This window comes from Panthera leo, chromosome B4 (assembly GCF_018350215.1).
Source record: "Panthera leo isolate Ple1 chromosome B4, P.leo_Ple1_pat1.1, whole genome shotgun sequence".
Taxonomy (NCBI): domain Eukaryota; kingdom Metazoa; phylum Chordata; class Mammalia; order Carnivora; family Felidae; genus Panthera; species Panthera leo.
In genome coordinates, this window is record NC_056685.1 from 114,083,383 (window position 1) to 114,099,721 (window position 16,339).

Below are 16,339 nucleotides of genomic sequence, written 5' to 3' on the forward strand. Positions count from 1 at the left end.
AGCCAGTTAGCTTAAGTTTACATTCAAAGAGGCCAATTTTGTGGCCCCCTCCATTTTCCAAAATGCCTAACAGTGGACACTTAAAGCAGGTGAATTGCTAACAAGATTGAAGGTGTTCAGTTTTTACATCATTCCTGAATTGTTGATGGAGATTTACAAATTAGCTTTACCTGTGCACATGATGATCCCTAGCTAATCTGCATAGCACATAAGGAAAGCTGTCAATAAAGGGCTAATGAAGACTGAATATAAAAGAAAACTTTCTCAACGTAGAACTATGAAAACTGAAATGTGACTTTTACTGTTTTGGAATATGGCTGTGCAGTTTTAGAGCATCATTTCATGGGACTTGACTTTTCAGGCCTAGTCTTTGTGCAGATAAGAATTGTTACACTTTATAAGAGACTCTTAAAAACTGAGAACAAACTGAGGGCTGATGAGGGGTGGGAGGGAGAGGAGGGTGGGTGATGGGTATTGAGGAGGGCACCTTTTGGGATGAGCACTGGGTGTTGTATGGAAACCAATCTGACAATAAATTTCAAAAAAAAACTGTTATGCTTTAGAAATATTATTATTACTATTATTATTATTATTTATCTAAGGCAATGACTCAAAATACCTAAGTGCTATTTGAAAAAAGCCAGGCAATAACACAGTGTAAAAACTCATGCTAACAACTATTATTTCAAAGGGTATAGGGAACACCATCCGTTCTTCTTAGAGTCCTTAAAAAATACAGTAAGGAAAGGCGGAGGACTTTATGTTACATAGAAGGCAAAGGCAAAGAGGACACATGGTAAGCAGACTTAACTAAATACCCCAAATAATAGTGCGGTTTTTTAAAAAAAAAATTTTAATGTTTTTTTTATTTACTTTTGAGAGAGAGAGAGACAGAGAGAGCACAAATGGGGGAGGGGCAGAGAGAGAGGGAGACACAGAATCTGAAGCAGGCTCCAGGCTCCAAGCTGTCAGCACAGAGGTCGACATAGGGCTTGAACTCGTGAACCGCAAGATCATGACCCGAGCTGAAGTCGGACGCTTAACCAACTGAGCCACCCAGGCGCCCCAATAGTGCACTTTTTATTTTGGCTCTATTAGTTAGGAATAGCAGTTGGATGCAAATGATAGGTACTAGAAGTGGCTAAAGAAAATCAGTGGTTTATTCTCACTTATGAAGAAAGTCTGAAGGAATGTGGTCCTCAGAGTCTCTTTGCCATCCTTAACCTCATGATCCAACGTGGAAGCTGAAATCCCAGCCATCCCACCTGTGTCCCAGGAAAAAGGAAAAAGGAAAGCAAAAGACAAAAGGAGTGTTCTATTCTGCTTTCCAGAAGCCCCACCCATACAGTTGCCAGATTTGGCCAATACAAATGTTATACATTATATGAACATACTTAGGTGAAGAATTATTCTTTGTTTACCTGGAATTCAAATTTAACCTGGGCATTCTGTGTTTTATCTGACAACCCTGCCCCCCTAACGGCATCTCCCTAGATCTCATTGGCCACCTCTACTGCAAGACAAACTGGGAAATGCAGTCTTTTATCCAGGCACATTGCCACATTGGAGTTGTTTTATTAAGGAAGAAATAAAAATTAAGTACTGGGTAGGGAGCTAACAGTCTTTACAGGAGAGAAGGGGAATCTGAGGAAAGGCCAGGGCTTCATCCGTGCCCCACACCCTCTAAGAAGCATTTCTTGACTGCATCAGTCCCTCGTGGTCGCTCTGGCCTCTGAAAGCATATGGCCCTTTGTCTTGGCTTTGGACACAAGGTATGATTTTTTTTTTTAATGTTTGTTTATTTATTTTGAGAGAGAGGCAGTGTGAGTGGGGGAGAGGCAGAGAGAGAGGGAGAGAGAGAATCCCAAGCAGGCTCTGTGCTGTAAGCACAGTGTCCGATGCGGGGGCTCGATCCCACACACTGTGAGCTCACAACCTGAGCCAAGATCAAGAATCAGGCACTTAACTAACTAAGGCCACCCAGGTGTGCCACAAAGTATGATTTTTAATAAACATATAAGAATTGATATAGTCAGGGAGTCGTTGTCTTCTTCAAAGAGGTCAGATGCTAACAATATGCCACCCTTCAAAATACTTTTGCAATTTAGATCCTGATGGAGAAGAAATCTTTCCTTACAAGGGATACAGGAAGCTTTAGTGGCAGAAAGGACCATGGATGCCTTTGAAATTTGTTGTCTTTGAGCAAAAATGTTCAATAAACTCCATTCTACATCAAACTTATACCACTCCTTCCCAGAGCTTCCTCCCACCATCGTAAGAACACAAGATTATCTTTTTAAAACTCTAATCAATTTTTTAAGTTAATTTATTTTGAGAGAGAGCAAGCGTGTGCATGTGAATGAGGGAGGGGCAGAGAGAGAGAATCCCAAGCAGGCTGGCTCCACACTGTCAGCACAGAGCCTGATGTGAGGCTTGATCCCACAAACCATGAGACCATGACCTGAGCCAAAATCAAGAGTTGGACACTGATGAGTGAGCCACCTGGGCGCCCCCCAGAACACAAGATTATCTTAGAGAATCTCAACAGCTCTAGCCAGTGGGGACCAGGTGTAACAAAGCAGCTGGTTTAGGAAACTGGCTTTGGAAAGCTCAATGGCCTCTCCTAACTCAATCATCTGTGGCCTGATCAATCTCTTAAAAAAATTGTTTTTTAATGTTTATTTATTTTGGAGAGAGGGAGAGACAGAGCACAAGCAGGGAAGGTGCAGAGAAAGAGGGAGACACAGAATCTGAAGCAGGCTCCAGGCTCTGAGCTGTCAGCACAGAGCCCAATGTGGGGCTCACAAACTGTGAGATCATAACCTGAGCTGAAGTTAGCTGACTGAGCCACCCAGGCACCCCTGATCAATCTCTTTAAAACATGGTTTACATTGTGTTGCATCCTAAAACAAAGATAGGGAACAATGAAAGGAAACAGACCTGAATAAAATTCACTCCATGTTTCCCTTGAAAGACTTTAATTTGGGGGGTTCCTTTTACCTGACGATGACTCTTTACAGTTCCTCCCCACTATAAACCATGCTTCCCAGCTTTTCCCTGGCTCTTACCTGGACAAATTTAGGGTGTTTTATAAAGATTGGTTCTACGGGCAAATGGCATGTAAGCACATCCAACCTATCTACAGATCCCTTCCCAGGGTTAACTGTGTGGTCAGCAAGTTCTCAAAAGTAAGGATAAAATGATTTTTCTAAGATTGAATCTTAATAACCATTTCTATGGTTCAATGCCTTCCCTGGGTGGCTGCTGGGCAAACATCTCCATGGGTGCTGATAACAGTAAACACGTTCCACATACACATTCAGCCTGGGGTTTAGCCACATTCAACTCTGGGTTTGTCATATGCTCCTTCGTTATTTATACTGCTTTCAGTCAGCTACTTGATACTTAATAAAATTTGCCTCCAAGCTGTCCTGCAGGGAAAACGACCTATCCGAGGGGAATGCTGTTCCAACTTTATAACCTCTGATGATTGCCTAATAGCCCTCTGAAAAGGTTGCAGGACTGGAGCAAGCGAAAGTCTGGGCTGCTTCCTGGCATTTAAGGGCACCGAGTGCCTTAGTGTAAATAGAATTACACCCCCTGCTTTTGGGGGGCCTTTCCAGCCAACCTCTCCCCCATAGGAGCAAGTGTAGACAACATGAGTTATGTGGAAATTTGGCCTCTGCTCAAGGTCAGAACAAGCAGGGTTCGTCAGTGATGATTTTACCAATCTTCCAGTTATTTCAGAAAGCAGGAAGAGAACATAAGAGCGGCAAGAATGGATCTATGGGATGGAAATAATGAGCCATTTATAACCCAAAATGAGACTGCCAGGAAAAACAAACAAAAAAAAGTACATTTTATCAGAGGCCTACGCTGCCCAAGGCTAGTGGGGTACAAGGTACTGAGTGTTCAGCTTCGTGGGCCAAGAGCTACAGTAAGTCATGCCCCCCTGGGCCGCTTCTCTCCTGTCAGCCGGATCAAGCAGCCTTAACCACCTGGTGGAGAAGAGCTTTAGTGTTTTCTAAGTGTGTGCTGGGTGGATGCTTCACATTTTTGATAAAGATGTGGAGTCATGTTGCAACACTTAACAAGTGTGCCTGTGCGTAAGAGTTGCGCAATTCCCAGAGGCACGGGGCTCCGTGCATCAGCGGGGCCATGCGAACACACACGGCTTATGTAATGCAGGATGAGGCCCTCCAGGTTTCTCCTCCTTGTAGCCTCGGGAAGAATTTTCAGGCTCTGAACGTGGTCCTGGTTTCTGGCAGTTCTTTGCCCCAAAGGTGCATACGGTGCCTCAGCTGTCGGCACCTGCCAGAGAGGTAGAGAAGGCTGCCGCTTCTGGCACCAGCACCAAGGAGGCTGGCTCTGGTCCCCAGGTGGCCTTGGCCTACCACACAGCACCCTATAGGGAGGGAGAGTGAGGGCTTTTCATGTAGGGAGTCTAGGCCAGAGGACTGAACTGGGGCTGCTCCGGTAGGTGACAAAAATGAAACGGATTTCCCCAAAGCAAGGTGTCCTAGTTAGATCAGGAGCACTGTTAATGGTTTGCTCACAGCTCCTTTGTCTGTTGGTTGGAAATCTGGCGCTGTGCTCTCCTCCTCCGCTCACCTGGAGCGGTTCTAAAGTAGGTCGGTTGCCTGTCTGATGCCCTCTCACCTCCAATCACTGTACCCGTGCCTGCCTCCCTGTTTGGCTTCTGTTTCCATCTAGGCTTCCATTACTCGACAAAGCTTTGGAGCACCTGCCATGTGCCAGGGGCTGTGCCAGGCACTGGACACCAGACAGGGCTTTCACAACACCTGGTGGCCCCCTGGGGCACACTGGGCTAGTCCTACATGGGCCTCTCCTCCTGTGTGACTTCCAGCCTCACCATGTCCCCAAATTATCTATCCTTCCCTCCACTCACCTCCCGTGACTCCTTCTCTCCTCCCTTTGGGGTAGAACTATTTCTTTATAATTGTTCCATTGGTAATCTAACAAATTAATCTTATAAAAGTGTTGCTTTTGGGGGCGCCTGGGTGGCTCAGTTGGTTAACCGTCCGACTTTGGCTAGGGTCATGACCTCGCGGTTCGTGGGTTCCGGCCCCACACTGGGCTCTGTGCTGATGCTCAGAGCCTGGAGCCTGCTTCAGATTCTGTGTCTCCCTCTCTCTCTGCCCCTCCCCTGCTCACACTCTGTCTCTCTCTCTCTGAAAAATAAATAAACATTTTTTTAAAAGTGTTAATTTTGGTAATCACTGATTGCTTTCATGGGTTTTTCGCATTAAAAAGCCATGGTTTGAAGCAAGGGTGCCTTCCATGAAATGAACAAAAGGCAAGCTGAGGAATTTGAAACTAGAGGGCACAGGGGGGGAGCTACTGCCTGAGCAGATTCTTTCCAATTTTACCAGATGGTTGCCTCTTGCACCCCTTCCCTTATTACTAGTGAGCTATGTGTGCAGTGTTCAAGGGAACAAATTCTGGAGTTGTACTTCCTGGGTTCAAATCCCAGCTCTGCATGTTCAAATCTTAGGAAGGTTATTTGATCTTTGTTCCTTAATTTCCTCATGGAAAGAGGGATGGTAGAAATAGCTAAGTACATCTCAGGGGGTGGTTTGGGGATTAATCTAAGTATGCATGAAATTTTTATAATACTGGCATGCATAGAAAACATTCTATAAATATTAACTTTGATTTTTCTTGAGGCCAATTCTCTCTTTCTCTCCCTCTCTACACACACACACACACACACACACACACACACACACACACATATGTATATACACAAAGTAGAAAGGATAGAATTGGCCTCATGTATATACATATGTGTGTGTGTGTGTGTGTGTGTGTGTGTGTGTGTGTGTGTAATTTATTGTCAAGTTAACTAACATATAGTATATACAGTGTAGTCTTGGCTTTGGGGGTAGATTCCCATGATTCATCACTTACATACAAGACCCAGTGCTCATCCCAACAAGTACCCTCCTCAATGCCCATCATCCATTTTCCCTGCCCCACCCCCCCTCTCCACCCCCATCAACCCTCAGTTTGTTCTCTGTATTTGAAAGTTTCTTATGGTTTGCCTCTTGAGGCCAATTCTATCCTTTCTACTTTATAGTCAGATTCTCGTATGAGTCTGTGCACCCTAAAGAGAGGACTGGTTATTTGGGGCCACAGTTTCCTCATCTGCAAAACAGGAAGTAGTCATTGAATGAGGATGTGGGGACAGAGGACCAGTCAGGTGGCCAGGTTCTGGTCTGTGTTCCCCATTGGCTTCCTGACCTTGGACAACTCATGTAACCTCACTGCATCCCAGAGATTAGACTTGGTCTGCCTTTTCCCAACTCAGATCTTTCAGATAAGACCAGTAGAATTATTACCATGTGCCTGAACCACATCTTCATACTTACTTGATATTTTCCTTCAGATACTCTTTAAATCAACTCACTATCATATGTAACTGTGCAGTAAGTGGTAATACCCATATATTCAAGGGTTTAATACTCTAGGTATAGATTTTTCTAATGCATGTTAAAGTAAATACTTCATGGCATTTTAAAATGTTTGTATAATATCCAAACCATTTTCATGCTACCAATGATGTACACATGCCATTATAGGGAAATCTGGATTAAATTTTCACTATGGATCCAGCCAGCTCTAAAGCCTGTTACTCTTAATGTAATTTTCAGGTGGTTCTTTAACTTTGGATGTGTTTCTTTATATCATTTACCTCCCTGAGGGCACGGACTATGGCTTATACCTCTTGAGGCACCTAGCACCTAGAAGAGTGCTTGGTAAATATTTACTTTTAAATTATGCATGCATATGTATGCATGCATACATACATACAAACAGATCTGTCTTCTACTAACCACCAGGCCGATACCAAAAAATGCACATTTCTTTTTCTCCACATGGTATCATTATTCCTTGGGTGGTGGTTCATTAACTGAAGTAAAGCGTGTGGACTTCCAGGCCATGAGGGATCCTCGGGAAACATTAGTTTCTCTAACTGCCTTCTCTCTTCCCCGCGCCCTTTGCTAGTGAATAGGGTTGTCTGTGTGAAAAGTAGAAAGTGAGGCCACTTCCTAAGGGGTTTATAACTGTGGCTATTGTTGGGCCAGAAAAATTGTCCTCAACATCAGCCCTAAAAGAGTCCATTCCCAGGACTAGGAACATCTGATCTAAGAAAGAAATCTTATTTCTAAATGCTATTATTGAAGATGTCTCAAGAAACTGTCTGAAGATTTACTGACAGTTCCTCAGAAAAATTTAAGGCACACCCACAGTGTCACAGAGCAGTTCTGGGTTCATAGCTGGAGCAGTTTCTCAACCCACCGGCATTTATTAAGCACCTTCTTGAGCCCCTTCTGTGTCAGTGATCTTGAGAGATAGAAATCTGAATGAGACTATCAGATTGTGAAGAGCAGGCTGTCAGTGCCTTGCAGGCAAGAAAGAGGTCTCATGCATCCCTGCACCCCTGGGTCTTAGCACAGCATCCACTTGTGATAGCTACATATTAAGTATTTGCTCCATTGATGAACAAATGAATGATTGAAGACAGCAGTCTAACACCCAAAGAGCCTGCGGTCTGTTTGAGACAAGAGAAGACACAGACAGTTAAAGTGTTAATTGACAATAAACCTAACATTACAAGAGAAAACACAGGCTAGTAAAGGTCAAATAAGAACGTCCTGTCAGAAACCTGCCCCCCAAGCAGCGAGCGTTGAATCAGCAGCAGGTCTCACAGAAAAGTGTGTGTTGGCCAGTCTTCCCTGCTTACCACTTTTCTGCCCAGGAGCCCAACGTAAGAGAGAAGTTGCTAGGTTGCTGTCATGTGACTGGTTTCTAAAGGCCACAGAGTTTATCAGCAGGGTATTTTTTAATGCAAAAAAACCAGTAAGTATTTATCTGCCCAAGCACTCTTCATTCATCCACAGGCAAAGAAATGGCAATGATGACTCTTGGAGAGATATGGAATTAGCATGTACGAGGGGTTAGGAGGCTTTAATTATACAGGCTGGAAATCAGGGCGACCTCGCAACATGAGGCCTTTGCCATGACTTCCTGAGAAGAGGCCCCGGACTTCCTATGTAGCTCTTTCTAGGATTCCAAGCTGTCAGCATAAAAGTCGCAGCCTGAACCAGTGTTCTTTTGTCCATTAGTTACTGAAATACTCTTCCCAAATATACACATAACTGAAAGATGCCTTCTTCTGTAGAGTTTTAAGCCATTTTTCGTCTGCAAATCAGACCATAGATTTTAGTCCGTTTCATTGGGCACTGATCCCACCAGCAGCAAAACTTTAACTAATTGGTAAAAATGACATTTTCATTCAAATTCTTTTTGAAAAATGATTTGTATACATGGCCAATAAAAATTTCATGGTGCAAAACAGTTTGGAGGCAGAAAGTAAATTTTCATCCACTTCTGCAACCTAGTCTATGCCATAGAGGCACCCACTATTATATTTCCTGGGTATCCTTCCAGAAATAGTCTATATATGCACAAGCCTATATGCCTATATGCACACCTCCTTTTCTTGCACATCCTTCTCTGTTCCTTTAGTGAATCTTAACAAGATATTGCAGTTACTTGTAAATCCATACAGTTAGATTTACCACTTTCATTTGAACAGCTGGACTATGTTTCATTGTATGGCTGTCCCAAAATTTACCCAGCCCCCTACTGATAGACAAATAGGTGGTTTCCCATTTTTTTTGCTCCCACAAACATCTTTTTGCACATATATATGAACAGAACTATGAATCAATGCCTTAAAGTAGAATTGCAGAGACGAAGCCTATGTAAATTTCAATTCTGCTGGACAGTCTCAAATAGTGACACTTAGCTCCGGATGGGAATTGCTAAAAGTAAGATACTTGTTCATGCCAGAAACAAGAGTGAAGACAGTATCTTATTTTAAACTTTAGTACCTTAGGCAAGCAGCACATTTATTTATGAAACTCATTTATCAATGTCTTACCCACCTAAGCACGCACGCGCAAAGACATTACTGTGAGTCTACTCAAAATACACTGTGACAACAACTTACTAAATGAGGAACTTGCTAGAAGTTTTTTACCACCAAATTGTGTGCATGTTGCAAGGGGGTTAGTTCACTAATACCGCACATTCTCCACTTTGCTTTTGCTATGTTTACTACCCTTTGTGGTCCTGGTCATTTAGCAACACTAAATGCCTTATTTTTCTTTTGTAACCAAAGATGAGTTTATAACCTTGACTCCTTCCTTCCTCCTCTGAAACACTGGCACATCATTTCTTCTCACCATGGTTTCCCCACAGAGGTAATCAGTCTTAAAATGTCTGGTAAGGCAGATAGATTATAGACGCACCCACGAAAAGGACTCTGTCACAATGGAACTTTGATTTATTTAATTTTCTATTACCTACGGGGTGAGTTGGTGAACAACAATCCTGTATTCTGTTCAGTTGCCACTTCCTTCACTGGCTTCTCATATTTAAAAGAAGGTAAAGAGACCCAGAACATTCTCCAGTTTCTTTAGTGTTTACCCAATTTACACTCTGTGCTACAATCCCCAGTTGGGGCTCCTTTCCTATTTGCTCTTGTAACATGAGAAACCATGTGGAGGTTTTGTGTTTGTTTTGTAACAAGCTGTTACCATTTTCTTCTCCCTGTCCCTGACCACAAACACATGACCTTCCTGGTAACCACTGAAAATCTGCATCTGACCAGGTTGAAACCAAATGAAGTCATTTTGTTTCTATTGGTGACAAGCAATTAAATAAATGTTCTGCTTACATTTAGAACGGGTTGTAAATTTTTGGAAAGAAAAAAAAGGGTTTAAAAGCCTTACTTCAAATATTTCTGGGCTTCGTGGATCCATGAAATGATTTCTGTAATATAAGTAACCAAGAAGCTTCATTTTTACATATACCTCAGAATCACTCTCAAAGAGCCAGAGATTGTGGGTGAAAAAAAATAAAAATAAAAAGAACATTTAGACTGCAAGAGGCAATTTTAATATCCTCATGCTATGAGCCGTTTAAGCTCCTTAGTCCAGATAGACCTGCTGTCTTAGAAAGCAATGAAAACAACTGATCTTCTGTATAAAAATAAGAAAAACAGATACTTTTGGTAGTAGAACTTCCGATTCGCCTGAGTTTGGTCACCTGTCCACATGGGAGTTTGGAATCTGGTGCCGCTACTCTTCGTCCTGCCATATGGTGTCACCAGAAAGTGGGACCCCGGGGACTTAGGAAAGGAAATAAGGACAGACAAAAAGTCGGAGCCACCACACTATTCCAGACCAATCTACAGAAACCTTGAAGGAAAAGCCCCAAACGCAAGCAGCTGACCAAATGCTTCCATACAATGGAGCAGTTTCAAAATCAGTAAAGAAAATTGCCCTATTTGAGGCACTTAAACCAAAACCACAAATAATACCTTTGGCAATGGACTTCTTCCTTTGTGCTCTATCCCCTTTTATTCAGCAAGCATGGATTAGGCATGCTTTAGGTGCCAGGCTTTCTGGTAGATGCTGTACAAAGAGTCAAAAGTCAACTCTATCAGTCAGTGAGCAGTCATTAAATATTATGGAATGAATGAACTAATAAATGCATGAATGAAGGAATAAAATTTCAATAAATCAGGTTAAGGGAGAAAAAACAGATAAGCAAATGGTATGTATAGAATACAGAGAAGTGAGTAACCAGTTCTAGCCAGGGTAGTAGAGAAAGGCTTCAGGCTTGAGGTGACCATCAAATGGATAATGGCCAAATGAATGGGGGAAGAAGAGGTCTTTCAAACAGGCAAGTGAATAAGCATAGCATGAACAAAAGCTTAAAGCAGACATCAACAAACGACAGCCCATGGATCAAATCTGTGGCATCACCTGTTTTTTGTAAATAAAGTTTTATTTGGACGCAGCCGTACCTGGTCATTTACATTTTGTCTATGGCTACTTTCACATTACAACAGCAGCACCAGCTTGTTGCAACAGAGACCACAAGACCTCAAAAAACTAAAATATTTACTATATATCAGGGGCTTGTAGAGAAGTCTCAGCTGCTGGAGCTCAGGAGTCCTAAAAGGGGCTCAATGAGAGATGAGACAGAAGGCACCAGACCCTGAAGGTTATTCTATGCCATATCAAGAAGTTTGGTCTTGATCTTCAAGAAATGGGTAACAAGAGCTATTTTGCATTTAGAAATGTTTCTTGAGTGTCAGGATAGAGAAGAGATATGCAAGACTGCAGTTGGAGACCAGTTCTCCAAACCTTACATCTCTGACAAATTCTTTGATTCATCAAACATCAGAGAGCTTAATGTTTGCCATGCATCTTGCTATATGATTGGGAAACAGAGCCACTCAATCAACGTTTATTGATTAAAGGAATTAAGGAAGGAATAATGACAACATTTTAATAGCATCGTTATTTAAAGGTTTCCTGAACAGGCTGCTTCTGCTATGAAGCCACTAGCTGAGATTCCTGCCAGTCTCCAGTTTCTACACCAGTAGACATTGAGATCCAGACGTGAGGAGGTTAATAGTGAAACACAAGCCAGAGAGAAATTCCTTCCTTCATCTCTGTGCCAACATCATCAAATACCAGTCACTGGCCAAACCGGTGTTTATTATGTGCCCTGTGGCCTAATGAGAGGGGATGAGACAAGAAGCAGCTCAACTAACAACTGTCATAAAAATAATATCTTTGGGTTCCATGTGGCATTTTTCGTTGGAAGGTCTTGAATCATTTTTTTTATCTTGTGTAACTATTATTTCCATTTTATTTCCACTAAAGGAAAAGCCAAAGCACAGGGAGAGGTTGTGACTCGCCTAAGGTCACTGAGCAAATCAGAAAAGCAGTTTTTAAATGCTGGGAAGAGTTTCAGGATATGGGAAATCCAGTTTCCTTCTCCATCTAGAATGGGCCAGGTTCATGACTCAGTAAGGAACACAGCATTATCCAAGCTAAATGTCTCCTAAAAAGGAATCATGCTAGGGGTGCCTGGGTGGCTCAGTTGGTTTAAGCGTCCATTTTCAGCTCAGCTCATGATCTCGAGGTTTGTGGGTTAAAGCCCCGTATTGGGCTCTCTGCTGTCAGTGTAGAGCCCACTTTGGATTCTCTGTCCCCCTGACACTTGTGCTCATGCTCTCTCTCTCAAAACTAAACATTAAAAAAAAAAAAAAAAAAAAAGGAGTCATGCTAGAGGAGATTCAGGGAACAAAGGTCTATGGCAGGTTCATGTTTCCACTAGTCACTCATTGTCCCTGCCCATCGAATTTTAATACCTATTACCCAAGTCCATTACAGGTGCAGAAGATCCTCTTCAAAGGTCCAGCCTAAGGAAGTGGAGGACTCTGGTTTGGGGGTGTCTTTCCTTTTTGGCCATCCCCCTGCCACCATTGCCCATGAAGTCTAAGCCTCCCTCCCCATTCCTTTACTCATTAGGAACCTGTGCCAAGGCTAGCCAGAGGTTCCATTTGCTCTGCAATAACCCTGTATTCACCTTCTGCCCCAACATAAGTACTCATAAATACCCCTTTCACTCTAACAAATGTCCCAGTTTGGACCATAAATTAATTGTGTGGTACTTCTAGCTCTGACAAATCAGGATGCTTCTACATTCCATCTGAAAGCCCTCAGACACTTCCTCTAAACAGGATTATTCTATCTTAGATACTTTTGTTTTCTAGACCCAGGATTTTTTAAAAACCTGTAATTCCCATACGGTTAGCATAGTGTTATATTGGTTTCAGGTATATAATATAATGATTCAACAATTCTATGTGTTACTCAGCGCTCATCATGATAAGTGTACTCTTAATCCGCTTCACCTATTTCACCCATCCCCCCCCCCCCCACCTCCCCTCTGGTAACCATCAGTTTGTTCTCTATAGTTAAGAGTCTGTTTTTTGGTTTGTCTCTTTTTTTCTTTGTTTATTTTGCTTCTTGAATTCCACATATGAGTGAAAAATCATATGGTATCTGTCATTCTCTGACTTACTTCATTTAGCAGTTTATAACCTCTAGATCCATCCATGTTGTTGCAAATGGCAAGATATCATTCTTTTTATCGCTGAGTAATGTTCCATAGTATATATACACCACTTCTTCTTTATCCATTCATCTATCAATGGATATTTGGGTTGGTTCTATAATTTGGCTATTGTCAATAATGCTGCAGTAAACATATGGATGCATATATCCCTTTGAATTAGTGTTTTTGTATTCTTTGGGTAAATACCTGGTAATGGAATTACTAGGTCTTATGGTAATTCTATTTTAAATTTTTCGAGGAATCTCCATACTATTTTCCCCAGTGGCTGCACAAGTTTGTATTCCCACTGACAGTGCATTAAGATCCTGTTTCTCCAAATCCTCACCAACACTTTCTTGTATTTTTTATTTTAGCCATCTGACAGGTGTGAGGTGATACCTCATTGTGGTTTTGATTTGCGTTTCCCTGATGATGAGTGATGTTGAGCATCTTTTCATGTGTCTATTGCCATCTGTATGTCTTCTTTGGAGAAATGTCTGTTCATATCTTCTGCCCATTTTTAATTGGATCATTTGGGAAGTTTTTTTGGTGTTGAGTTGTATAAGTTCTTCATATATTTGGGATACTAACCCTTTATCAGATATGTCATTTACAAATATCTTCTCCCATTTAGTAGGTTGTCTTTTAGCTTTGTTGATGGTTTCCTTTGCTCTGAAGAAGCTTTTTAATTTTGATGTAGTCCCAGTAGTTTCTTTTTGCTTTTGTTTCCCTTGCCTTGGGAAACATATCTAGAAAAATGTTGCTATGGCCAATGTCAGAAATATTACTGCCTCTGCTCTCTTCTAGGATGTTTATAGTTTCAGATCTCACATTTATGTATTTGATCCATTTTTAGTTAATTTTTGTGTATGGTAAATGTATCTGTAGATTGATTTGGGTAGTGTAGACATTTTAACAATATTTGTTCTCCCAATCCATGAGCATGGAATATCTTTCCATTTGTCTGCATCATGTTCAATTTCTTTCATTAGTGTTTTGCAGTTTTCAGAGTATAAGTCTTTTACTTTCTCAGTTAAGTTTATTCCTAGATATTCTTTTTGGTGCAATTGTAAATGGGATTATTTTCTTAATTTCTCTTTCTGCTATTTCATTATTGTTGTACAGAAATGCAACAGATTTCTGTATATTGATTTTGTACCCTGTGACTTTGCTGAATTAGTTTATCAGTTCTAGCAGCTTTTTGGTGGAGTCTTTAGGATTTCCTTTTTTTAATGTTTATTTTTGAGAGAGAGAGAGAGAGAGAGAGAGAGAGAGAGAGAATGAGAAACAGAGCATGAGTGGGAGAGGTGCAGAGACAGAGAGGGAGACACAGAAGCCAAAGCAGGCTCCAGCCTCTGAGCTGTCACCACAGAGCCCAACACAGGGCTCAAACTCATGGACTATGAGATCATGACATGAGCTGAAGTTGGACACTTAATGTCCAACCGGGCAGGCACCCGGGTTTCCTTTTTTTTTGAGAGAGACAGTGCACATGTAGGTGTCAGTGAGAGAAGGGCAGAGGGAGAGAGAATCTTAAGCAGGTTCCATGCCCAGTGTGGAGCCCAACATGGCGCTGGCTCCATCTCAGGACTGTGAGATGATGACCTGAGCCGAAATAGAGTCAGATGCTTAAGCAACTGAGCCACCCAGGCACCCCTAGGGTTTTCTATATATAGTATCACGTCATCTGCAAATAGTGAACATTTTACTTCTTCCTTATCAATTTGGATGCCTTTTCTTTCTTTTTTCTTGTCTGATTGCTGTGTCTAGGACTTCCAGTGCTATGTTGAATAAAAATGGTAAGAGAGGACATCCTTGTCGTATTCCCGATCTTAGGGGAAAGGCTTTCAGTTTTTCACCATTGAGTATGATGTTAACTGTCAGGTTTTCCATACATAGCCTTTATTATGTTGATGTATGTTGCCTCTAAACCTACTTTGTTGAGGGTTTTCATCATGAATGTACTTTGTTGTACTTTGTTAAATGCTTTTCAGCAGCTTTTGAAATGATCATATGGTTTTTATCCTTTCCCCTGTTGATGTGACGTATCACATTGATCGATTTGTGTATACCAAACCACCCTTGCATCCTGGGAATAAATCCCACTTGAATGTGGTGACTGATTTTTTTAATGTACTGTGGGGTTCAGTTTGCAAATATTTTGTTGAGGATTTCTGCATCTATGTTCATCAGAGATATTGGCCTGTAGCTCTTTTTTGTGTAGTGTCTTTATCCGGTTTAGTGTCAGGGTAATGCTGTCCTCATCAAATGAATTTGGAAGCTTTTCATCTTCTCAATTTTTTGGAATAGTTTGAGAAGAATAAATATTAACTCTTATTTAAATTTTTGGTAGAATTCACCTATGAAGCCACCTGGTCCTGGATTTTTGTTGTTGGGAGTTGCTTTTTTTAACACTTTTTTTTAAAGTTTATTTATTTTGAGAGAGAGAGAGAAAGTGCACACACAAGTGGGGAGGGGCACAGAGAGAGGGAGAGAGAGAATCCTAAGCAGGCCCTGCATGGTCAGCGCAGAGCCCAATGTGAGGCTTGATCTCATAAAACATGAGATCATGACCTGAGCCGAGATCAAGAGTCAAACACTTAACCAACTGAGCCATCCAGGTGCCCCAGGAGTTTTTTGATTACTGATTCCATTTCACTGCTGGTAATCAGTCTGTTTCAACTTTCTATTTCTTTGTGATTCAGTTTTGGGAGGTTATTTATTTCTAGGGATTTATCCATTTCTTCTAGGTTGTCCAATTTGTTGGCATATATTTTTCATAATATTCTCTTATAATCCTTATAATACTGAGGTTAGACCCAGCATTTTGAACTCATGATAGACCCAAACTACCAATCAGTTCAGGGATCTCCTTTTATGGGTGACCTAATCTCTATACAAATGTCTGGTAATAGTTTGCTGTGCAGTCCACATAACAATTACTAATTGTTATAAATAATTTCCTTGCCTTGTGCTCTTCCATATCTTTCATATGTCGCTCCTTGCACCATTCTCAAGAAGCTGACAAATCAACCGTCCTCTCTGTCCCCTAAAAGGGCAACTTACAGTCCTCTATTCTCCAGCCCAAGCACTCCCAAGCATCAGAAACAAATTCTAGTAGAGCTTTTAGGAATGTGGTTTCAGAGTCAGACATACCTAGATTCAGGTCTGGGTCCTGTCACTCCCTAGCTGGGTGACCTCTGGCAAACACTCAACTTCTTTAATTTTCCTTGTCTATAAATTTCCAACAAATATGAACTACATGAACTAGACACTGCTAGTTACTTAGCCAATAGCCATGCCTGTTTCCTTCCTTCCTCAGGAAGGA